Source organism: Lissotriton vulgaris, chromosome 7 (genome assembly GCF_964263255.1).
Source record: "Lissotriton vulgaris chromosome 7, aLisVul1.2, whole genome shotgun sequence".
In the NCBI taxonomy this organism is placed as follows: Eukaryota; Metazoa; Chordata; class Amphibia; order Caudata; family Salamandridae; genus Lissotriton; species Lissotriton vulgaris.
The window spans coordinates 526,981,754-527,008,162 of NC_141695.1; positions in this window are offsets into that span (position 1 = coordinate 526,981,754).

Consider the following 26,409-nt stretch of genomic DNA (forward strand, 5'->3'; position numbering starts at 1 on the left):
CCGGTGCTATGAGACCAACAAACGCTATGGCAGACATTCCCGGGCACATGCACAACCCCTGTCACGTGGAACTATACCGTGCACAAATGCTGCATCTGTTGGGATCTGTGCCAATGACAGTTTTGCAAATCAGCTACCGTCTACGTTTCTGTCTTGCCTACATCATCTGCGTCCAGCCCGATCATGCACATTCGAGTGGCCCATGGAGGTCTGCCTATCCAACACAATGGTTGCTGAATTGGATTATGACCTGACAGTGCGCTCCCTGTTGGCCTACGAACAAGAGTGTCACCGGGATAACCGGGCATGGGATGCACTGATCTTTGGCGTTTGTGCTAGCAGTTGTGCATGGGAGATTGCACAACTCCTCATGTGCAGTGACCACATCGAGGCACTACCCTACTGGGCTGTGTTGCTGGTTGGGGTAATGGCGTGGACTGAGCACTTCTGCCTGGACCAGTTAATGGATTGGGTCATCCTGGTTTTCCTTGAACCCGACAATGACATACTATTGGAACAGATTGCCCATGAAGCTGCACTTGCATTCATGGACGAGTAACTACGTTCCTGCAGCCATATCGGATTGTCACCAACAGCACAGGTCTCAACACCTTGTTGCATCATGGGGAATGGTCACATATGCCACCACAACAATTGACATGTCTGTTTTCATCTGGACTCTGAATGCATGTACGTGGAACTACGCATGTGTACACACACCTGTGCAAGGTGATGCATATCCTTGGTCGGAGCAGCACAGCGTCGTTTGGCAACGTTCCCAATTTGGACATACTGCTGGGGGGGAAGTACACACATGGGAATGTAGCACAAATTGTGACCTTGTCAGACCCTTCCACCTGATCACTGTCAGCAGAGCAGACAGTCTCCGCAGTCCAGTGGCACAGCACTATTCAGACCCCATGGGCTGTGAGTAGGCATGGGCGGAAAATCCGTTCCGCTCGCGGATTTTGCGGATTTTCGGGAAATCCGCAATCCGCGAGATTTGCGAATTTCCTGCAAAATCCGCAAATCCGCGAGCAGCGGATTTTGCTCGCACTGCTCGCACTGTTCGCGTGAGTTCGCGCCCCGCGAATAAGTGCGAAATTGCAGAAATACGATCTAAGCAAAACTGAAAGTAACTACTTACCAGGTTCAAAAGTTCAGGCACATCATTAGTAGCCATTTCCTGTAGTGCTTCCTGAGGGGCCCCTCCAGAGTTCAGTTGCCAGTTGAAACTATTATGTGACCCTGCTCTGAACCTCAGAATAGTTACACATATGCCACAAAGGTCATGAATTACAGCTAAGGGAGACAAGCAGGAGCCAGGCTGGAAGTTAAAATCCATTAATCAGCCCCTAATTCATTATTGTCAGTTGGGGCAGGGCAGGTGTTGTAACTAATTTTGCAACAATGAAAGCACTTAGCAAGTGCAAAAGATCACTAATCAGGGCGCACTAAGGAAGCAGGTGCCAGCTAAAAAAATATTCTGTGACACATTAATCAGCCCCAAATTAATTCAGGTCACTTGAGGCAGGGAAGGTGTGCTTTGCTTTGCCGAAAATAATGTACACTGGACAACCAGAGGGTGTGGTGATGAAACAGAGGGTGGCATGGGTGGGCCAGAGGGTGGCATGAGTAGTCAGAGAGTGGCAGTGGTGACAGAGAGTGGCAGTGATGAAGAAGAGTGTCCCAAACAGGTTGGACACGTAGAAACAACAAGTTCGCAAAACTTGCGACCCGACAGGTAAGTTCGCAAATTGCGAAATTGTAAAAACCCCTCGCGAACTGGCAGAAACACGGGCGAACACAAAAAAATCCGCAAATTCGCGGGAATTCGCGGATTTTGCGGATTGCGAATCCGCAAATCCGCAAAATTCGCGAACGCGAGATCCGCAAAATTCGCTCATGCTTAGCTGTGAGTCATGTCCCCTCATACGGGGCAATGGGCAGATGCCAAACATCACATGACTCGTCCAGCAAGGCAAGGTGGGCTGAGACCGTTGTCATCTGTAATGATTTCGTGTACATTTTTGCCTCCCCATGTCTTGCACCTCAACATGTTCCCATGCTGTGTGTAAGTGTCTCAAGCATGTCCCTGCATGTTGTGGCCATTGCCATGTCCATACTGACATGCACATATTAATAAAATCTATGCAACTGCACTACTGTCTAACTGTGATGAGTGTTGATTAGATTTAAAAATAGTGTGCCACAATGAGCATCGTCCCTACACAGTGAGGGACTGAGTGATGCATGTACAATGAGGGTGGGTCCCCTTTGACTGCTCCACCTCTGTGAGCCAAACACTGTGTGTGGGATAGTTGCTAGCAAGCCTGTGCACTTATGTGTCTCCAGATATGTGATTATGGTGTCCAACCGCTGACCTTGTGGAGCAATGCTATGAATCTAAACAGAATGTGTCCAGTGTGACTAGGTGTGCGAAGTGAATTTCTTTTGTCACATGTGATGTAGGACACCAGATCTGGCCTGCTACTGATTTGGTAATTCCTACACACAGCCCTATTTAATACATGGACGTGTGCCTACGTTGATGGGTTGCGAGATTGTTGTTCATGTGCAATGAGGCCACAGCTAGTACTCACCTTCACAGTCATCCAACTGGCCATGTGGCTCAGGGTTCAACATGCGGATTGACATCATTTACCAGGGTGTACCTTCTTGTGCAATCATTGTCATTACATACATCCATACTTTCATACTTCAGTGAACATAGTCATGACACATCTGTGTGATTTCGAATGTTTTATTCATATTCTGGTGAAATCCAGGGCTGGAGCTGTATATGACCATGCTAAGCCTAGCCCACATTACATGGGAGCCCAGAGGTGGGCGAACCTGAGTCCTTTGGGGATTGAAAAGTGATTTGGGAGAGAGAGAGTGCAGTCCGCAGCAGGATTGCTGTGTAATTATCAACCAGTGAAGATATGGCAGTCCATGTCGGGGTCCAGGTGTATGTCTCAGAGTGTTCCGGGGGTCTCTGGAAGGTGTTGTCCCAGGGCATGATGCATAGGGCAGAACCAGGCGGGGACAGGTCATATGGCTGTGATAGATGCTACTACCTTCTTCCTCACACAGTAATTAGCATCCACATCTCAGTCCTCTGCACTTCCTTTGTGTCCAGTGTGTCCGGTGTATGTGGCGGGGTAATGGCTGCATTACTGTGTATCTCGGACACATCAGGGTGCGAAGGGGATAGGGCTGCATCACTGTGTGCCACTAACACATCAGGGGTCGGAGAAGTGTGTATCGAAGTTCCCGCTACAGTCATCTGGGAGCGGCTCAGTGGCAGCAAAGGCAGGATGATGAACTGCTAGGCATGGAAGATCCCAGCTACATCTCTCTGGTGTTCAGCTGTGGCAGCAATACTTCCAGCCTGCATCTGCTCCATGGTCTCCATTATCCTGCGCATCTCTGCCAACTCTGTGCTGTCATCGCTGTTGCCTGTCTGACCAGACAGTTCTTGTATCCGAGAGATGGCCCCAGCGATGTCAACCAGGAATTGTTTTGGAGCATGGTGCGGACAGTGTGTGTCCATTAGGGACTGTAAGTGGTCCCTAATGGGACGCAGACACCCATGTATGGCATTGAGCTTGATGCCACAAGTTCAAAACCCACCTGCATCTGATCAGCCAACTCCACCTTGCAACCCAACACACAGCATTGAAATTCCATGTGTTGTTCCTGGGGGTCCTGGGAGACAGCCGTGGTGGGATATATGATGTTACCACGCGTACTTTTAGCACGCATACCATTACCACGGATTTTTTACAACGCAGGTCATGTTACAACGGATACCTTTACAACGCAATACACTACAACGCAGATACTATTACAACGCATACCATTACAACGTAAGTATAGGTAAGTATATAATATTAATATATATTGTAAATAATTATTTTTGTAATATTTAATTTAATTATTAATTATTAAAATATTAAATAATTATATTAATGAAATTAAATTAATTTTAATTTTATTATTTGTAAATATATATTAAAAATACCCCTCTACCCCAAACCCCAAACCCAGCCCTAAAACCTAAAAATACCCCTGTACCCCAAAACCCAAACCCAGCCCTTAAACCTAAAAATACCCCTGTACCCTAAAACCCAAACCCAGCCCTAAAACCTAAAAATACCCCTGAACCCCAAAACCCAAACCCAGCCCTAAAACCTAAAAATACCCCTGTACCCCAAAACCCAAACCCAACCCTAAAACCTAAAAATGCCCCTGTACCCCAAAACCCAAACCCAGCCCTAAAACCTAAAAATACCCCTGTACCCCAAAACCCAAACCCAGCCCTAAAACCTAAAAATACCCCTGTACCCCAAAACCCAAACCCAGCCCTAAAACCTAAAAATACCCCTGTACCCCAAAACCCAAACCCAGCCCTAAAACCTAAAAATACCCCTGTACCCCAAAACCCAAACCCAGCCCTAAAACCTAAAAATACCCCTGTACCCCAAAACCCAAACCCAACCCTAAAACCCAAAAATACCCCTGTACCCCAAAACCCAAACCCAACCCTAAAACCTAAAAATACCCCTGTACCCCATAACCCAAACCCAACCCTTAAACCTAAAAATACCCCTGTACCCCATAACCAAATACCACTAAAAAATGTTAAACTTACGATGTAATGGTATGCGTTGTAATAGTATGTGCGTTGTAGTGTATTGCGATGTAAAGGTATGCGTTGTAAAATGACCAGCGTTGTAAATGTATGCGTGGTAACGGTGGTATGCGTGCTAAAAAATCCGTGGTAACAGTTGCATACCGCCGTGGTGGTGTGTGTTTCCTGCTGTGCGGTCTGTGCAGGTGGTGAAGTCACCTCAAGGCAGCTGGACTGCCCTGCTCGTGCAGGTGGGGTGCAGAGGCTGTCCATTAGCCATTGGAGGGTGTCTGACCATATGTGCAGGTTGTCCTCTTCATCTTCACTGATGGGATTTGTGGTCTGCTCTGCAGTAAGTGTTGTTTGTCCCCCTGCAATGTTAAGGGAAGATGCAGGTTAACAGAGATTCCCATGTATGTTGCAGCTTTGAAGATGTTTACATACAGACTGCATGACAATGCACATTTTGACTGTTTTGATGGAGCTGGCTATTTGATGGCACACAGTGGGTTTTTCAAGTACATGACGGATGTGTGGTAGTACCCATACATTGTCAACACACGTGTCAGACAATGCAGATGTGAGTGGCCAGTTACTACGCACAAGCGGAACCTGTTGTGTCCTCTGTCCTGTGGTGTAGGTGTTTCACTTTGTCCCACATTTCTGTCATTGGTGATGTACTGTGGTTACTATGTGTGAGTGTTGCATTGTGGGGGAGTCTACCCTGCAGCTCTGATTACGTGGACCCTTGTTCCATTGAGGTGGTGTCCCTTTGAATTGTGTGCTTTTCGGGGCTGACATGTTTGCGACTTGGGCCATTTGTGCTCTTGGACAGATTTTGTGGCCTTGTGCATTGTTTGTCTACTGAGTGTATTGGACGGCATGGGTTGTGGGTGCACGTAGATATGTCAGAGTGTGACCTGCTCCTTTATGGATGTGATCCACACTGGGCCACCTCTGTGTCGATTCGTGCATCATGTCATGTATTTTGGCTGTTGCCATGCTATCAGCTATGGAGTGTCACTTACTCAGTCAGTGTGGCTCACAGAGCCGCTGCTTTTCTGGATTCATCACGTGTGCATGGATTGGTGGTGTCGTTGGGCCTTATGTTCACATGGTGGACAGGTGCCTACTTGGCGTTTGTATATGTGCTGCAGTGTGCCAAGGGTATCAGGGACATGTTCTACAGTCATTGTGCGTGTGCAGTGAGCTACACATTGTTGGGCATTTGTGCCATTGTACCCATCTCCCTCCGTCCCTCCGTCCCTCCGTCCCTCCGTCCCCCCAGTCCCTGGTTGTTGTTCAACCTGTTGCTGTTGAGTCAGGGCATATTGTGCTGTGTCCAGGCCCCCGACCCCTGCCACTGTCTCCACACTGGTGACTGTGGCCACTAGTTCCTCCAGCTCATCCAGCTCCTCCTGTGGCACAGGACTCCCACCTCCAGTCACCGTTGCTGCCTTTCTGTTGGCGGCGAGTTTCTGTTTGGTGTGGCTCTGCACCTCAGGCCAGCGCCTCTTGACCTCCTCCATTGACCTCCTCGACATTCCGACTGCATTGACGTTGCTGACGATGGTCTGTCAAATTTCTGTTTGCGTTGCCAGTACCACAGTGGAGGTGACGTATAGTTGTTGGTAGTGTTCTATCACCTCTGTGACGATGATCCGGTCTTCCAGCAGACTGTACCCCGTCTTCCTCTTCCTCTTCTCCTTGCCCTTCCCCGAGCACGAGCTTCCATGCTTGTCCTCCGTGCGGTTTGTGGGGTTCGGCTTGTCCTCTGCACTCGGTCCGGGTGCATCCATGGTGCTACGCAGTTTTAATAGGTTATGGTGTGGTTTTTTGTTTTGGCTTTTATAGTGCATTTTCCCGCATGACTCATGGGAATGGCAGGGCTGTCACGGGTTTTCGGTGAATTTGGTATCACGCTTTGGGGCATCACAACCTTTTTGGTGTTCATGTTTTGCATTTTTTGTTAGTCACGTTGAATTTTGCGCAATCATTTGGCACGTTATCATGCTGCTATCGCATGGTGCCGCCGGGTTGGGAATTGGACGTTAAGACGGTGTTATTTTCTCGTGGTAGACTGCAATATGCAAAGTTGCGTTAAGTTAAATTAGCGATGGTTATCAAATGTTCTTGAGAGTATGTCCCAAGGTCTTTCAATTATTGTCCACCTCATATTGTCTCTGTAATAGCCCAATTATTAAAAATGTGTTGTGATGCTTGTTGACCGCTTGCATCTTATATTACTTTCATGTTCTATGATAATGGTTTTGATTCTATGTGCAGTCATCCTCATGTACCATAGTCCTCAAGGGGCATGTAATTAGATAGATCAATCACTCACTGTTGCAATTGGTGTTCTGACATAGTTCCCGCAATGTGGTCAAACACAAATTGAGATGTGTATTATACTCTGTGATTTTGCAGATACCACAATTACCATAGGGACAATGTTCCCTAATTTTGGGAATGGACCAGAGGGTAAATTGAAAAACCACAGAGTCATTCTTGGTCTAGTGTGGATTAATAAGTCCCTGGGGTTGTGGTAAAGTCAAAATGCACACAGTGTCTTGTCCAGAGACATTTCCTGTGTTCAGCATATGCCAGTTCTTCTGGATCGCCTTCTTAATATTGTTGGGGAAGATAGAAAAAGTACTGATGCAGAAATTTGTATCTGACATGTATTGAGTAGAGCAAGTCTGTTGCTATTACAAGCTCTCAATGCAGCGCAATTAATGAGTCTCCAGGGACAGGGTCTTAGTATACGTTTATCATTGCTAATCATAGCCTGGCCGTTACAGGTCTAGAGCTGAGAGCAGTTTCTTCTAAGTCAGAGAAATTGACTGAGGGGAAATTTATCCTTCAGGGCTTTAAGATTGAAGCTGCCAGAAAGGAGAAGGGAGTATGGTCTCGTAATAATCCAGTAGTATGATCTTTATAGAGCTTACAATAATATTATTTGTCATCCAGTTATCCCAGACATTCTTGCTTGTAATCAAATGTACATAGTAGACCGATGGTGCCTCCTTTGTCTGCTTGTTTAATAGTAATCTCAGGACTACTTCCCAACTGTTTTAAAAGCTGCATCTCATTATGTGATCAATTGAAAAAAGGCAATCCGTTATTTTCTTTGGCCAAGCAAAAATTCCACGGTACACCCTGTTCAAATATATAGAACTCACTTAGCCTCAATCAATCAATCAATCAATTTAAGCTTATAAAGTGCCTGGTTGCACAACCTGTGCTTCCACCCGCTGCGGCAGAAGGTCCCAGCTGAAAGAAAAGATAGAAATAGAAATCAGACAATGGAATTATCCACTGGAAAGAGCCATGTCTTAAGTTTTTGTCGAAAGACACTCGCAGATAGTTCCAGTCGGAGCTCCACCGGGAGCTTGTTCCAGTAGGATGCTCCAAGGAACCTAAAAGAGTGACCACCCATCCTGCGTCTTCTAGTGGCAGGGATGCGTAATTGACCCGTACCACTAGATCTTAACCCTCGAGCGGGGACATACGGGATTAAAAGATTGTGTAGATAGGAGGGGCTTTTCTTCTGCAGGATCCGATGACTAAAGCACATGGCCTTAAACAGAACACGTTTCCTCATTGGAAGCTAATGCAGCGATTCAAGAGCCTTGCTTGATGCTGCTCTCTAGAGAAGCCTTAGAACCAAACGAGCGGCCGCGTTCTGAATGTGCTGGAGTCTCTGAACGCACTTGATGTTAGCCCCCAGGTACAGAACATTCCCATAGTCCAGCCGAGATGTCACCAGGGCATGGACCATTGACTTTCTTGCTGACGCTGGGAGAACATCTAAGGTCTTGCGAAGAGTGCGTAGGAGGCCCACACAATTACCCATCACCCGTCTGGTGTGATTCTCAAAGGGCAGTTTAAGGTCCAACCATATCCCCAGGTTGTTCACCTGATCTTTCGGGGAAGGGGTCTGTCCTAAAGTGGATGGCCACCAGGCAGAAGACCAGATTGAGGGGGACTTGCCTATAATTAGAGCCTTCGTTTTATTACCATTCAGCTTTAGACAATTTGCGGCCATCCAGGACGCCAATTCCTGGAGACACAGTGTAAAATTATGTGCGGCCACAGCCGATTCTTGTGCCAGGGTTACCACAAGTTGTGTGTCGTCCGCATACGACACCACACTAACTCCAAACTTGTCCACCATCTCTACCAGAAGATTTGACTTCTGGCACCTTTTTGAGTTCATTGTTAAATATAGAATTATGTGCTCTGTGATCCTATTATTCTCCTTTTTCACTTTGTGTTGATATGGCAACAGAACATGTCAGTGTGACTTCAATGCACAAATGATGATTTCAGCAGAATGTACCGCAACACTGTAGAACAGTGTTTAATTAAAACAAAACATTGTTTTTTTTACAGTTTCACAACAGAAGAAACATACACCACACAGTACATGTACATGTACTGCCCTGTCCAATCAGAATTGCAATATAGGCAACAGAATAAAACTGATTGAAGACGGGTCAGCACTAGGGGGGAGCAGAACTCCAGCAGAGTTACATAAACACTCTGTGAGATTCCACTGAGTTCAACCAGCTGGTGGAAATCGGCAGGTCATGCTGCTTGCACTGATTTCTAGTACCTGGAGCCTGTTCCGTGGTGCAAAATCAGATTGAGCGGCACCTTGCGGTGCTCCAGAAGGTGCTGCTTCTCTGCTGCTCCTCCAGTAGATGTTCTACTTGAGCGGCAGCTTTCCCAGTGTGAAAGGTCATGATCGCCCACGTTGAGAAAATATCGCTGAATGCTGTCCTAGCGCCTGAAAATCATGCTAGGGGGATTACAATTCTCGCTTGTGTTTGCCAACTTAACCTTGGCGATCTGCCACATGGAGGTTGGCATAGTTTTGCCGAACTCCCCATTAAAAGCGTAATACGCCCCCCTCCATTCAGTACCCACCTAGGTTCTATATATGTACTCCCACTGGTACCTAGAATGATGATTTAGAATATATCTCACCATATAGATTTCCATTCAGTGCTAGAATAAATAACTAAAATGAACTGCTTACTGCCCCTTCGTCCAAAAAACATATTTAGTCTCACTTTGGCATTACATGGAGAAGGCGTTCCTACCATTGCCAAACACCTCTCCTGTAAACTGACTAGGCTCTAACACTCCACCAAGACAGCCCAAATGCCTCAATAAAGACAGAGCATACAGTCCTTTCAATGGGCAAAGGTACCTGTTGAACATGAGCAGAAATCTAAATTTTGGGCCACCAGCGACATAGTGTTAATGTCCCCTTTGTATAGAACAACAGGAAACATTACATCAGTGCTAAACTAATTAGGATTATGAATAAACTCATTATAAAATTAAAGAAAACATGCATGATTTTTCGGATATGAAATTGTATAATTAGATAAATCTAGAATACTTACCATTTTGCATTTATGCTCAGTCTTGGAAAAATGAACTGCTGAAGGACGAGTGGGATTTTCATTTTTTTTTACGAGGTAGGAATAATGTTATCTTAAATGTAACAAGCATTTACAATGCAATGGTCTCGGCATTCTTAAAGTTAGAGCTATTGGCATTGCTTGTGACATTATTTTTATTAATGTTTTTGTTTTTAAAGCATAAATAAATGGCATTTTCATTTACAATGCCAATAGCAGGGCAGGAGAGCAAGCACAACGAACGAGGGGGCAGGACAGCAAGCACACAAAACGAGGGGGCAGGACAGCAAGTACAAGCAACGAGGGGGCAGGACAGCTAGCACAAGCAACGAGGGGGCAGGACAGCAAGCACAAGCAACAAGGGGGCAGGACAGCAAGCACAAGCAATGAGGGGGGCAGGAGAGCAAGCACAAGCAACGAGGGGGCAGGACAGCAGGCACAAGCAACGAAGGGGAAAGACAGCAAGCACAAGCAACGAGGGGGAAGGACAGCAAGCAAATAACCTTTTGAGTCAGAGCGGAGTTACCTCGATTTGAGATACCATTTCGCCTACAGAGAACCTTTTTTTCCCTGAGGAAAAGAAAAATATTTCATTAATACAATGATATATTATTCTATTAAGTGTACTATAGGATGTATTTCCACGATGATGATGATGTGTTGACAAACCCGGATGAAGCAACCAAATTTTGTTTTTTTTCTCCCTTTTACATTTCAGATGCCAATTCTGGTCATTTTTAAGGGGTATAAACCCCTATAACAGATTTGCCGATTTTTGCAATTAGTTATTAGGACAATAGGCATATTGCATAAGAATTATCAAAAAATAAATTTGGGGAGAGTAGTAGGGATCACATACGGTCCTGATGAGTAAAGCAGGGGGATCTGCTTACGAAACATGTCGACCCAGTAGGGTATAGTAAATACACCCTACCTAACCCCATTTTTAATATTTCCAGCCAGAGAAACAAATAAAGTATATTTTTTCTACTAGCCAGGAAACTTTTAATTTTTGCACTAACACTTTCCCCACCATTCCCACTACCCTCACCACACATAGCCTATTACAAACAAAACAGTGCTCCCATGTATTCACAGGTTGAAGCCCGCCCCGCCCCGTAAAGGGATGGGAGGACCCTAATGTAGAAGCATGACACTATGGGATTCATAGTGTGTGAGGGGTATTTTAAAAACACATAGTGCTTGTCTGGGGAAACTCCTAGATCAGCAGTTTCTTTCACACACATCACTAATAAACAAAAAAATATAAAATTATACAGGATAGAATCTTACTAAACAAGACAGTCACAAGTGCATTTATCTAGCAACCAATTGGGTTATGATTTAAATGGTTCAGCAGGTGCAGTAGCACCAGGACCAAAATCTCTAGGCACCCCACTAAAAACCCAATATTTCTATATTTTACCACTGAACAGGTAGTTACAAGTGTAGTTACCTTACATACAACAGGGTTATGATTTGAATGGTGCAACAGCTCCAGAGACACCGGGCCAAAAGTTGTCATAACTCGCCAAAAAACACCAAATATTGGTATATTTGACTACTAAAGAGGCAGTCACAATTGCAGTTACTATGCAGTGAAAAAGGACTTGATTTGAATGGTGCAGCAGGTGCAGTGGCAGTGGGTCCAAAAGCTCTAGGGACCCATCTGAACCCAATTTATTGCTGAATGTTACTACTACACAAGAGAGTCACAAGTGCATATAACTAGCAACTAATAATGTCATCAATAGAATGGTGCAACAGGTACAGTAGCACCAGAACCAAAAGCTTTTGAGGGAAACTAGGCTGAGTTTACCAGAACTACTCTTCATGAGAAGTTCCTCCCTCACTTACCGCTCTTTTCCAACTGAAATCTTTACGTGTTCTTATTTAGAATAGGTCCTTTAGCTAGGTTATTGTTTTTTTATGGAACACGTCTTTCTTGCTGATTTACAATCCCTTCTTTATTTCTGTAAAATACTAAAATGAATAAAGATATGTAAGATTCTAACCTTTTGGATGAAAAATAAAGCCTTTAAAAACGTCTTAACCTCTCTTCATAGACTCATCGCAATAATACATGTCCATGATGTTTTGATGACTTTTTCATAGGGCGCTCTAAATCTCCATACAGTGGATTCTCCCTGGTGCCATTTGTAAGTGGGTGTATGTAAAGGTCTGAACCATCGGGACAGTCATTTTGGGCTCCAGCACCGTTTTGGAAACGCATTGAGGGGTGGAAGAAGCCTGAATCTGGCTTGGACCATTTTTATTTTTAGGTCTCGCGACCTATCGATGTGCGCAAGCGCATCGAGCGGAGCGAGAATTCATGTGGCGAAAACATCTTCAAACCAAAGGGCTTTCAGCCCCGCGGTTTTCATGAAGTTCACGTGAACATGCACGCGCATCGCATGCAAGCCCAGCCTCTCCCGCTCCCATCCGGCATCAGGCTTCTCCTCCCCTAGCAGCACTCCTACCACACCAGCAACTCCCCCCTCCCATACCAGCACCTCCCCTCTCTCTCCACGCATTCACAGCCTCCCCCTCCCACACCAGCACCTCCCCCCTCCCACACAAGCACCTCCCCTCTCTCTCCACGCAATCACAGCCTCCCCCTCCCACACCAGCACCTCCCCTCTCTCTCCACGCAATCACAGCCACCCCCTCCCACACCAGCACCTCCCCTCTCTCTCCACGCAATCACAGCCTGGCCGCACTGCCGAGCCTGTCCCAACAACACAACCCAGCTCCGTCACATGGCTTCTGCTTTGCTCACTTTTACTCTCCTCAACCCTTCCACTCTTGTTTTTTTCTTCTAGGAGTGGTTCGTGTGCATATATTTAGATGGTTATGTGTTACAAGGGCTTGGGATTGCCACCTGAGTCGTGTCCACTGTTTCCGCCTTCATTTTTTCACTGTTTGTTCATATGTGAAAATATCAGGGAAATAACGCCGGAGCGTCGTCTTGTATTAATTAAACACACCATAATATCGATCGGTGGAGTCTCGGCTCAGAAAGGGGCACAATTTCTGCTTTGTTCCAAGTGCCTCTTGTGGAGTTTTGCAGTTCACCCCAGAGGCTTTGAAGCACCCAAGTGTAGACCGGCAGAGGTGTGCACAGTTTTTTGTCTCCACTTCATAACGTGCGCTGGCTTGCGTGTGATTGATCTGCTGTTTGAGTGACCACCAGACCAGGTCTCATTGTGCGCTCTTGCGCAACTCCCCCCTCCCACACCAGCACCTCCCCTCTCTCTCCACGCAATCACAGCCTCCCCCACCCACACCAGCACCTCCCCTCTCTCTCCACGCAATCACAGCCTCCCCCTCCCACACCAGCACCTCCCCCTCCCACACCAGCACCTCCCCTCTCTCGCCACGCAATCACAGCCTTGCCGCACTGCCGAGCCTGTCCCAACAACACAACCCAGCTCCGTCACATGGCTTTTGCTTTGCTCACTTTCGCTCTCCTCAACCCTTCCACTCTTGTTTTCTTCTAGGAGTGGTTTGTGCGCATATATTTAGATGGTTATGTGTTACAAGGGTGGGGATTGCCACGTGAGTCGTGTCCACTGTTTCCGCCTTCATTTTTTCACTGTTCATATGTGAAAATATCAGGGAAATAACGGGGTCGCCGCCGGAGCGTCGTCTTGTATTAATTAAACACACCATAATATCGATTGGTGGAGTCTCGGCTCAGAAAGGGGCACAATTTCTGCTTTGTTCCAAGTGCCTCTTGTGGAGTTTTGCAGTTCACCCCAGAGGCTTTGAAGCACCCAAGTGTAGACCGGCAGAGGTGTGCACAGTTTTTTGTCTCCACTTCATAACGTGCGCTGGCTTGCACGTGATTGATCTGCTGTTTGAGTGACCACCAGACCAGGGATCATTGTGTGCTCTTGCGCGTGTTCCGCTGAGAGGAATGCGCCCAGTGTTCTTTCATCACTTGATGTGCAGTTGTCATAATAGAATACAAAGCAACACTTTAAATTCCACCGTTATACGATATGTATATAGCATAAGTTACCTGACCTTTGGGAGAGATGTCTGCCCCAGACGATAGGTTTAAAAATGGCATTCTCTTTAAAGAATATATATATATTTACATGCCTTGCTTTTGATCCTCTGCAGTGTAGCTAAGGTTCACAAGATAAAATATTGTTTTATATTGCTGGGGGTTATATACAAGGGTATGATCGGTGCTTAGGGGCTACATGTCTGTGGCCAGCTCACCATAATTAAAAAAATAAATATTCATTACAAGGGAAATCACCCACGCAAGCCCACTATCACCCACGCAACACCACACTCACCCACGCAACGCCACTCACCCAAGCAACCCCACTCATCCAAGCAACCCCACTCATCCACGCAACCCCACTCATCCACGCAACCCCACTCATCCACGCAACCCCACTCATCCACGCAACCCCACTCATCCACGTAACCCCACTCATCCATGCAACACCACTCATCCACGCAACACCACTCATCCACGCAACCCCACTCATCCACGCAACCCCACTCATCCACGCAACCCCACTCACACACGCAACCCCACTCACACACGCAACCCCACTCACACACGCAACGCCACTCACACACGCTACGCCACTCACACATGCAACGCCACTCACACATGCAACGCCACTCACACACGCAACGCCACTCACACACGCAACGCCACTCACACAAGCAACGCCACTCACACACGTAACGCCACTCACGTTGCCAATAGGTCTCGCAGTAGGAAAGTTGCAACCATTACAATTGCAAATAACAATGCCTTTTATTTTTTTTTCATTTTAAAAACATAAAGGGCTTTGTCATTTACAAAACCAATAGCTCCAACTTTCCTACTGCGAGACCTATGGGCAACGCCAGTGCTTGTTATATAAGTGGGCATCCAGGTAGGAATGCGCGGTTGGTGCCTTGCAGGTATTGATGGTCATCCATGCATGGCTGCGCTGTCTAAATCTGGCCACAAACAATCTTCTCACCCTTCATGTACGATACTATCGTCCTTCGCTCACTCAAAAATCGTACCTGCAATATACTACGAAATAACCGGGTTAAGTTGGAAATTACATATGGGCTCTGTTTTAATGGTAGGCGTTTAAACCAGCACCATGGACAAGCTTTATGCGTGGTCGGGGCCTGTTCTGTGACTCTAGCTACAGAAAACTGCTAATTATAATAGTATTTCTTATTATAACCTCTAGGTGGCAGTACAAGTCCACGCTGGCTCCAAAAAATGTGCTGTTTCACCAAGCGTTCAATTTAGCCTTAATACTTGGTCAGAGCGAACAAATTCTGTATTTTTCCCCTGACGGAATGAACATAACTTGCAACATAACTCTTATTCTGACAGAATGAACATAACTTGCAACATAACTCTTATTTGGGTAGCCTTCTCCAAATTTAAACAGTCCGATTAAAAACGGCTGTAGCTGCCCCTGAATCTGCCTTTGTGCTCAGGTGGCTGACTAAACAACATGCCTGAAATAGCTCAAAGGCCCCCACATTAAAGCCCCCGTGTCCTCATACCGTGTGAGCGCTGAACTGCTAATGCGCGCAAACGCCATTTGTAAATGTTACCTTGAGTTTTTAATTAACGTTAACTTTTGCAGAACTTAGAAGACACGCACCTCGTGGAATATCGTTCTCATCATAAAAATGATTAAACTTTATTTAGGATGGAGAGCAGGAGGCCCGAAGAAGGGTTGGTGTATTGTGGGCGTCACGGATGAAAGCCCAGACTTTCCGACTTTGTGTGAAGCTCTCACCCTGAAGCACAGTAGGACTTGTCTCAATACCTACTTTCACTTGAATGGTCCCCTTTCTATCAGAGTCTCACACATGGGAATCCTTTTTTTTTTTTTTTTAACATCAATTTCTAATCTTTCGCCTTCCATTGTTGGTAGCCATTGCAATCAGAAAGGAAAGGGAGGAGTGAAGGAGAACAGGAAGCCGATTTGATCCCTTGGGGTGATAGTTGTAGTGTCTTCCCACGCGGGGTAACGGTGCGGTCTACCCGAGTTGCAGGTTTCACGTTAGTGCTTGTGCATGTCGTCACGCGCCAGCTATAGAGAAAGGGGCGTGGCCCGGCTCAGGCAGTCGGGACCACGCGGTGAAGCACAGAAGCCGTCTCATGTAATTACTGCTGCCGTGGCGCTAATTGCACACGTCAACCTGTTGAAGCCCACGCACGCGTTTGCCCTCAGCACCCTGGAAGAGAAGGAAGCTGCAAGGAGGCCTAGCACCCTCAGGCCACAGGAGAAGACCCTGTCAACGGTTTCGTCACCCTTGGCCAGGTGGATACTACCACACCCAGAAGGTAAGCAGTGCACGTGCTGCGAGATGTGACTGTGTCTGCGTCAAGATGGCGTCGATCCCCGCCATTGAGCCCTTTGTGGTGGATGGCGTACCCTCATCCCTTGCCCCGCGATGGAGGGACTGGACCGACTGCCTCCAGATCTACATTGAAGGGGCGGGCATTGCCCGGGACAGGCGCAGAGCCCAACTCCTCCACATAGGAGGCAAAGACATCCACCGTATTTACAAAACCTTAGTGGAGGCCACACCCAAAACTTATGTCACTCTTCTCAATGCCCTAAATGCACACTTTGAGCCGATGGTGAACAGGGACTATGAAAGATTAATCTTTCCCTAGGCCAAGCAAGAAACGGAGGAATTGTTAGACGCAGTCCACGGGCGTTTGAAAGAACTGGCCAGCACGTTCGGATTTCGAGACGAACAGGAAGAAATTCGAGGTCAGATAATACAAGGGTGCTACTCGTTCAAACTCAGAGTGAACATGAGACACCGGGGCCTCGATCAAACTAATGGCTGCCAATGTGTATAATCAATTAAGTCCACGCTCTCCATTACGCAAAGCAAGGATCAGGGTATTTGCATGCAGACAGAAGACACCCATCCTGCTCCTGGGATGTTTCAAGACTGAGCTGAGACACCAGGACCTCACGATCCCCACCACAGTGTACGTGACCAAGGAAGGAAGCGGTATGCTGATAAGCGGCCAATCAGCAGAAGAGCTGAAGCTACTATCATTCGCCATGGCAGTACAAGAGGAGGCACTGGAGGCCATCATGGAGGATTTCGAAGATGTCTTCAAAGGCATTGGATGCCTGAAAGGGAAAGAAGTCTCTCTCCACACCAACCCGGCAGTCCAACCGGTGGCGCTGAGGCACAGGCGCATTGCTTTCCACTTGCGGAAGAAGGTCGAAGAAGAGCTAGAGGCACTGGAGAAGCAAGGGATTACAGAGAAGGTCAGTGGACCCACCCCATGGGTGTCCCCGATCATAGTGGCACGGAAACCGAAACAGCCGGGGCAGGTCCGCGTTTGCGTTGACATGCACCTTCCTAACGCCGCGGTAAAAAGGGAACGTCACCTATCCCCCCACCATTGATGACATCTTGGGAGAACTGAATGGCGCAAAGTGGTTTTCGAAGATGGGCCTACGGTCCGGCTATCACCAACTGCCACTACACCCGGACTCTCGATACATCACCACATTCTCTACGCACGTCGGTCTCAGGAGGTACCGACGCCTCAACTTCGGGAACTCAAGTGCCACAGAGTTGTTCCAAAACACCATCCGTGAAGTCCTCAGCGGGCTCCTAGGGGCTTGAACGTAAGCAACGACCTACTAAGAAACGCATCGTCGATGAACGATCACCACCGTAGACTTTGAAGGGACTCCAGAGGATCAAAGAATGCGGACTGACCCTATACAGAGAAAAGTGCCTGTTCTTACAGAACAAGATCAGCTTCTTTGGCTTCACGTTCTCTGACAAAGGAGTGGCCCCAGACCCCGACAGAGTGTGAGACGTACAGGAATCCCCAGCACCCTCCAACATCTCAGAAATAAGGAGTTTCCTAGGGATGGTGGACTTTTGCAGGTGGTTTGTCCGGATTTATCCATCCTCACAGAGCCCCTTAGGGAACTGACAAAATCCACCACCCCGTTACAGTGGGGACCCAAGCAGGAACAAGCCTTCAAGGATACCAAAGCAGCCCTGTTGGCAGACACAACACTGTCATACTTCGACCCAGCCCGATCCACCAATGTCGCTGTGGACGCCAGCCCATATGGGCTAGGAGCCGTCCTCACCCAGTTTCAAGGAAATGGAGAGTGGGCCCTGATAGCATACGCGAGCCGCTCCCTGACAGACACAGAACAGAGATACTCGCAGGCCCATCCACTGGGCCTGTCGGCACTTCCACGTCTATATGTACGGCCATCCATTTACAGTGTCCGCAGACCACAAACCCCCCACCCCCCTGTCTCAAGGGTCAGCATCCAAGCCTCCCCGAGGATTGAAAAATTGATTCTTCAGCTGCAGGGGTATGACTATTGAGTGGAATACAAACTAGGCACATCCAATCCAGCGGACTGACTCTCGAGACAACCCAGGGCCGCCACCAAAGTGGCAGAAGAGGATGCCGAAGACACTGAAAGATATGTCCAGCTAGTATCGGAAAGATCCCGACCACTTCCCATGAGTCTTGAGACCAACGTAAAAGCCACCCGGATTGGTGAATACCTGCAACTGGCCATCATAGCAGTGGAGAAGTGTGGCTCACTGGTTAGAACGGCAGGCCCTGATGCAGAGATCTGACCCGGGACCAGGGTTCAATTCCTGTCGCGGCAGGGTCTTGGGCTCAATGTCTGCGGATCCGATAATTCTTGCCACGGCGCCTACTCTAATCATGGGTCCCACTCTGCAACTCTGGGCAATAATCTCCACACCGGCCCTAATCGCTCAGGATGCCTGGCTTCACCTTGGGGTGCCCAGGAGTGGGAGCCTCATAGGAAAATACCAGAATGGGTTCCTCAGCGGTACAGCGCGGGGACACAATGGCTAGTGTAAGCAGGCGCTTTGTAAGCTCAGTTACTAAATAGCGGTCCAATTGAATGACTGGCGCCATCCCGCATCGCCCAAGCTGGACCCCATCTCAGATTGATGCTGAGAAGGTCCTAGCCAACCGGACCAGCTCCAATGACCAAGCCAGCGTCGACCGACGAGCCCGGATGTCAGTCATTCAAATAAGGGACAGAGTCTACGTCAAGGACAGGTACCCCGGGAGCAAGTTCTGGCTTCCGTTCGAACATCAGCCATGGAAAGTTATCTGCCGAACTGGCACGATGATAACAGCCAGAAGAGGAACCGAGGAAATCACACACAACATCTCTTTCTTCAAAAAGGTACACCCTGCAACTCCGGACCAGCAGCTATCGGACAACCTGGACGCCAGACCACATCAACAGCCAGGGGAGTAAGGAACAGATGGTGACCAAGGAATGACCCCCACTGAAGATGTGGAGCAATCTGCCCGTGGCACCCCTTCACTGTCTGGAACGCCAGCCGGAGTACTGCCAAGTTCCCCTGCGAGGTCCCCTGAGGGTGAAGTCTTGCAGTGTTGTGAACATATCTAGGACCCTAATTAAATATCCCTGATTTATGCCCTTATGTGCTTATAACAAATCATATCCTTATAAAGGCATAAGAATCATATCCATATTTAGTAATAGCCAATGCAGTCCAAATACGGCAAGGCTACTTCCTTAGACTCCTAGAAAGTACAACGAGTTCTTTAAACAAACCAAACCTCCAGCAACCTGGGAATTCCCCATACTTTTGTTTTGATTTGTCCTAGAACTCCTGCGAGTCTGAAAGAACTGCCAGTTCCTAGTGACGGTTCTTATTGACGTCTTATGTCCAACCTTACGTCAAACACGGCACCTTCCAGGTATAAATATACCAGCATTTGCCTTAAGCAACACACGGTGGTTTGGAGCAGAGCGGCTCATTTTCTTACCCAAAGCCCAGCTGATGCGAGTGCCGAAGGAAGCCGTCCCTCCCATTTGACGCACTGAGAAAGACGCTGTCTTTTCTCCTGCCGAGAAAATCCAGCTCCAGTGTTTCCAGTCACCCTTGCGGGTAACTGGGAGATCGAGTCCTGAGAACGAGATACAAGACCTCCTTCATTCTAAAACCAAGGTACGGAGCTGATTAGACCCTTAGAGAATTCTTGATTCAGATTCTTGGCAAAACAAACTTAACTTAAACTGCAACTCCCTTACTTCTTCCCACGTACTAGGCTTAGGTTAGGTACACTGGGGTAGGCGTATTTAGAAGCACCAGTTGAGTACGTTTAGTCAACTTTTAAGATTGTATGTAATTGTATATATTTTATCCGTTTTAAGTATCATATGGCTCAGAAACCATATCAATGCTTTTACAGTATTATTTCATAATACTCCTTTTACTGTACACACTTTACTTGATGACAAGTATTACAATTGTGGCAATTCATTTCTCTTGCATGAGAAAGAAGACTGCTCAATAAATAACACCTTTTATTGAAAACGCCCGTCTCTCTATTTCTCTGCACTCTGGTGAAACATAGGGCCCCATTAGGATGGCGGGCGGGCTTTGCCCGCCCGCCATCCTATCGGAAATCGGGACCGTCCGCCCTAAGGGCGGGGGTCCCGCACGCAGCATTAGGATGTGGCCGCCACTGTGGTGGGCACATCCTGTATTTTTAGTATTGTGGCGGGCGGAGCACTGTGCTCCGCCCACCACAATACTAAAAATGCTGTGCAGCATTCACATAATCAAAGCGGCAGGCACCGCGCGGTGCCTACCGCTTTGATTATGTAAATGCAGGGGGGTACCACAGGTACCCCCGTGTGCCACCCCCCTTTGGCCTTCACTCTGGGGGCCCACAGGGGGCCCCCAGAGTGAACACCGCATGCCTTTCCGTGGCGGCAATGCCGCCACGGAAAGGCATTGTAAAATGCCCATTGTAATATTGCGGGCGGTGTCTGACAGACACCGCCTGCATGTTACTCGTTTTCCGCCCCGGCCGCAAGGCGACCGGGGCGGAAAAGTGGCGGGCGGTGTTTTCCTCCGCCGTGGTCCCCCCGTCATTCTAATATGGTGTGGGGGGGAATACAGGAAAGGATGGCGGGCGGATTTCCCCCGCCAGGCTGGCGGTGGCTACCGCCAGGCTGGCGGGGGCAACCCGCCCGCCATCCTAATGAGGCCCTAAGTATGCACGATTGACTGAGTGAAATAGTTATCTATTGTTTTCACACGACTCTGGAGATATACTCCTTATTTTGGAGGGAGCAAAGTTGTCATGTTTATGCGGTTGTCAGAAGCTAATCCCTTCTTGTCTAATCAGGGAAGTTAACTCCTCCCTGTTCATTCCAGAAAGTTTCTAGTGACCTCTGAGCTAGCTGGCATACCTAATTAAGTCTAACATATTCAGTAGAGACCTAGTCGACCTCAGTCCTACGTCTAAACTGCCGTTTATGTTATTCCAATGCGCAGAGCCTATTGGGAATATAGGAACTACACTACAGCAGAAAATGACCCGTCATTGCCATCCTCACGGGGAGAACACTCCAGATATGCCCTGAGAAGCAATCCCGCTCCATCCACCCAGCTGGCAGACTTCATGGTGTGACAAACCAAGGACTGGAATTCTAGTGATTGCTAACAGATCTACATATTCAATGTTTTGTTTGTTGTGTAATAAAGGTTGGAAGGAATGTAGTGTCCTCTGGTGCGGGGTAGCGGTGCAGTCTACCCGTGTCATCATGCGCCAGCTATAAATAAAGGGGCGTGCCCAGCTCAGGCAGTCGGGATCACACGGTAAAGCACAGAAGCCGTCTCATGTAATTACTGCGGCCCCGGCGCTAATTACACACGCACGCGCGGATTCTCCCCCATCACAATAGAAACATTCCTGAGGAAGGTTGAGTAGGCTGAAACCACATGAAATCTGTTCCTCCACCTTGCGCTGGAATTCAAGGCATAACAGGTTTTTCTATGTGCCTAGGTGAAATGGACTAAGACCCTCCTAGTAACATAGGCTCAGCCAATAAGATTGTCCGGTCGGTCGATGGCCAATCAATTTGGCCAAAGTGCACAGTGTATCTTGGCAGAAATCGAAATGAGCAGTCACAGATAAGACAATTGTACTGTGCTAAATGCGTAGAAGAGCCTTCATAGTCTCACTGGCCATATGTCAGCCAATGGATTAGCAGAGAAGACCCACACCCTTTTGTGATAGAATGGGCAGACATTCCACAGATGTGCTATTCTGCAGCATGACTTCAGAGAATAACACATGTATGGAACAGTGTGACTATGAAGAATGGTTCAATGTTGTTGTGCTCTGCTCCAGAAGGCAATACATACCCATTTTGCTGACTCCTGTATTGAGGAAAACAGATGTGAGAGCCTGAGGGCATGGGAGAGGGTGTTGACAGATGGATTAGGATTGAAACCTTGTGATTTTGCTTGTGTAGTAGTTGGTGGTTAATTCGTAAAAAAAAAAAAGTGCTGGGACTCTCATCAAGAGGCAGCTTACACCAGCCCATTTCTCCTGTTAGCGCCACCTTAAACAGAACCAACTACTAACCATGAAAGTGGGGGGAGGATGTGGCATATTGCTCAGAGCTGCCGACTTGAGAGCTTGGAACCAGGTTTGAGTCTCAGTGTCGGCTCAACATTCAATTATTTACCTCACATTCATTACTCACTTAATCTCCCCATGTCTGCCATAAATGTCCTTAAGTGGTGCTAATAAAAAGTGCTTGTGTTGATGATTAAGTGCAGGTGCTAAGCACTGGAAATCACCGGCTCAAATTAAATACTGACAGTATTTACTACCGCTTCACTATCTTGCCCATTAAAATTTGAATTTCTGATTTCAGATACAGTGCACCAATTTTCCAGCCTTGTTTCCTGCAGGCTGGCAGATTGGGTGGTTTGCAGAGCACAGAGGTCTGAATTCTCCATGTGACAGGGCATACTTTGAATCTAGTGGCAGGAGGATGGCGGACATGATCCTCGATCTGTTCTTTCTGCCCCAGCAGGTTTCCCGGACTCTATCTGCCGGCGAACTGCTTCTGAGCTATGTGCAATTATCTGTCCTCTGTGATGCACTCGTGGTGCCTGTATTTAACCTTTTTGCCTCTATTTTAGCTTAATTTGCTGCCTGTAAGTGGGCTTCCAGTAAGCCGTATTGTTTATTTAGCCATACTGTTTATTTAGCCTTATTGTTCATTTGGCCTTATTGTTTTTTTAACCTTTACTGTCTTTTTAGCCTTTTTGTTATTATATTGTGTCTGTGCTCTAACTGTTGTATTCCCCCAGTCATTTTTTTGCCATGGAGCCTCGCAGCACGCTCTGTTTCCCACCGCTCCCACCGCTCCCACCACTCAGTGCCCTGCCCAAGACTTATTTAAAGCAGGCCACATCTGGGCTGTGCTGCTGGCACACCAAAGGCACGCCAAAGGTAAGCCTTGCCTGGACCGTGCCCAAGGCCAGGATCCCTGGCACTCTGACCACCCACAGATACTCCATCGCAGAACTCCTGGCTCTGGATCCCAGATGCCACAACGACAAATGATGCTTCGCATCTCATGGTCAATGGTAGTGCCTTTTATCTGCTGCCTCTGCTCTATTTGCCTGCAACTCTGGACCTCCGGCCATCACAGAAACCTGGACCACAACCACCTAACCAACCATGACCGCCTCTGAGCTACTCCACTGCCTCCTGCTCTATGCCCAATCACTCTCCCACACATCACTGAAACCTGGGACACCATCCTAACCCTCAGCCTGATGTTATATTCATCACAGAGACCTAGCTCAACCCTTCCACCACCCCGACATTGCTGCCATTATGCCCGACAGCTACAAAATGATACACTGGTACCGCACCTACAAACATGGAGAATGCATTGCCATCATTCACAAAGAATCCATCCATTGCACCACCACCAAAGACGGCACTACACCGATCATAGAACACCTCAACTTCCAACTCCAAACCGACTGCAGAACTACCATCAGTGGCACTCTCACCTACAGACCCCCAGGACCACGCCCCAGCTTCTGCAACGCCATCCCTGATTTCATCACCCCACTTGCCATTCACTTTATGCACTACATCTTCCTTGATTACCTCAACTCGTACCTCGATGACCCCAAAGACGCGAACACCTCCAACCTCCTGGAAAGCATGACCTCAGCCAATTGGTCACCAACCCCACACACAGTGCAGGACATATAATTGACCCGATCTTCACGTCCAGCGGCAGAGTCAAGTACTGTCATGCCACGAACTCACTTGGACCGAACATGTAATCAGCCACTTAGCCACTTCACTATTGCAAGATCCGCATGCAACACCACTAAGCCTCCCAGCTCCTCTCACTGTAGCTGGAACACAGTGGCAGAGACCCAATCAACACCCATTCGGACACTGCAACCAACCTTGAACAGCCCGTCAATATTTTTTCTTCATGGATCACTATTTGCGCTGACATGGTCATTCTTATCAAGCCCGCCAAGACCAACAGATCTACCAAATCAATTGGTATATACCATAACTCCGAACAATGAAACACAATTGCAAATTGTTAGAAAGAAGATGACACACCAGCAAAGATCTCACATACCGAGCCACCATAAACTCAGTCCTAAAAAAAAAATACCACCAGCACCTAAAAGTAATTAAAAGAGGCACCCTAGAAGATTGCATTGAAGCCAGCTCCAACCACAGAAAGGAACTTTTCAGCATTGTCAGAGAGTTCTCCTACCTAGCAGACATCAAGATTAATACGTCCACTTTCCAGGAACCTTGCGACTATCTAGCATACTACTTCCAAAACAAAATATTCACTGTCTACAGAAACTTCAGATCCTAACCCACTGACCTCTGCAACCTCCTCATACCAACGGATGCCAGCCACAACCACCCACTCTCCGCATGGGAAGGGTTCACAACACAGAGCACACAGCCATCATGAATTCCAACCATGCTGGAGCACCCAGGGACCCTGTCCCTACCACTTCTTCAATCTCGGGAGCGAGGTAATTAACTGTGAATTCACCTCCATTATCAACGTGTCCATCACCACAGCTGACAGGATGGAAACAGGCCGAGGTCAGACCCTTCCTCAAAAAATCCTCAGACGACCCCAGCGATCTTAAGAACTACCACCCCATCTCTCTATTCCCCTTCTCCTTCAAAGTCCTCGAGAAGGACATCAACCGTTAACTCACCGAACACCTGGAGAGAAACAACCTACTAGACACCTCCCAAACCAGGTTCTACACCAATCACAGCAATGAGGCTGCCCTGATCACTGCCAATTACAACATCGGATCCCTCTTCGACCGGTACAAACCATGGCCCTGATCCTCTTTGTCCTCTCAGCAGCGTTCAACACCATAACGCACCACAACTAAGCATGAGCGAATTTTGCGGATCTCGCGTTCGCGAATTTTGCGGATTTGCGGATTCGCAATCCGCAAAATCCGCGAATTCCCGCGAATTTGCGGATTTTTTTTTTTTTGTGTTCGCCCGTGTTTCTGCCAGTTCGCGAGGGTTTTGTACACTTTCGCAAATTGCGAACTTACCTGTCGGGTCGCAAGTTTCGCGAACTTGTTGTTTCTACGTGTCCAGCCTGTTTGGGACACTCTTCTTCATCACTGCCACTCTCTGTCACCACTGCCACTCTCTGACTACTCATGCCACCCTCTGGCCCACCCATGCCACCCTCTGTTTCATCACCACACCCTCTGGTTGTCCAGTGTACATTATTTTCGGCAAAGCAAAGCACACCTTCCCTGCCTCAAGTGACCTGAATTAATTTGGGGCTGATTAATGTGTCACAGAATATTTTTTTAGCTGGCACCTGCTTCCTTAGTGCGCCCTGATTAGTGATCTTTTGCACTTGCTAAGTGCTTTCATTGTTGCAAAATTAGTTACAACACCTGCCCTGCCCCAACTGACAATAATGAATTAGGGGCTGATTAATGGATTTTAACTTCCAGCCTGGCTCCTGCTTGTCTCCCTTAGCTGTAATTCAGGACCTTTGTGGCATATGTGTAACTATTCTGAGGTTCAGAGCAGGGTCACATAATAGATTCAACTGGCAACTGAACTCTGGAGGGGCCCCTCAGGAAGCACTACAGGAAATGGCTACTAATGATGAGCCTGAACTTTTGAACCTGGTAAGTAGTTACTTTCAGTTTTGCTAAGATCGTATTTCTGCACTTTTGCACTTATTCGCGGGGCGCGAACTCACGCGAACTCACGCGAACAGTGCGAGCAGTGCGAGCAAAATCCGCTGCTCGCGGATTTGCGGATTTTGCGGGAGATTCGCAAATCTCGCGGATTGCGGATTTCCCGAAAATCCGCAAAATCCGCGAGCGGAACGGATTTTCCGCCCATGCCTAACCACAACAGCATCAAGAGACTCAATCAATCAATAAATCAATCAATCA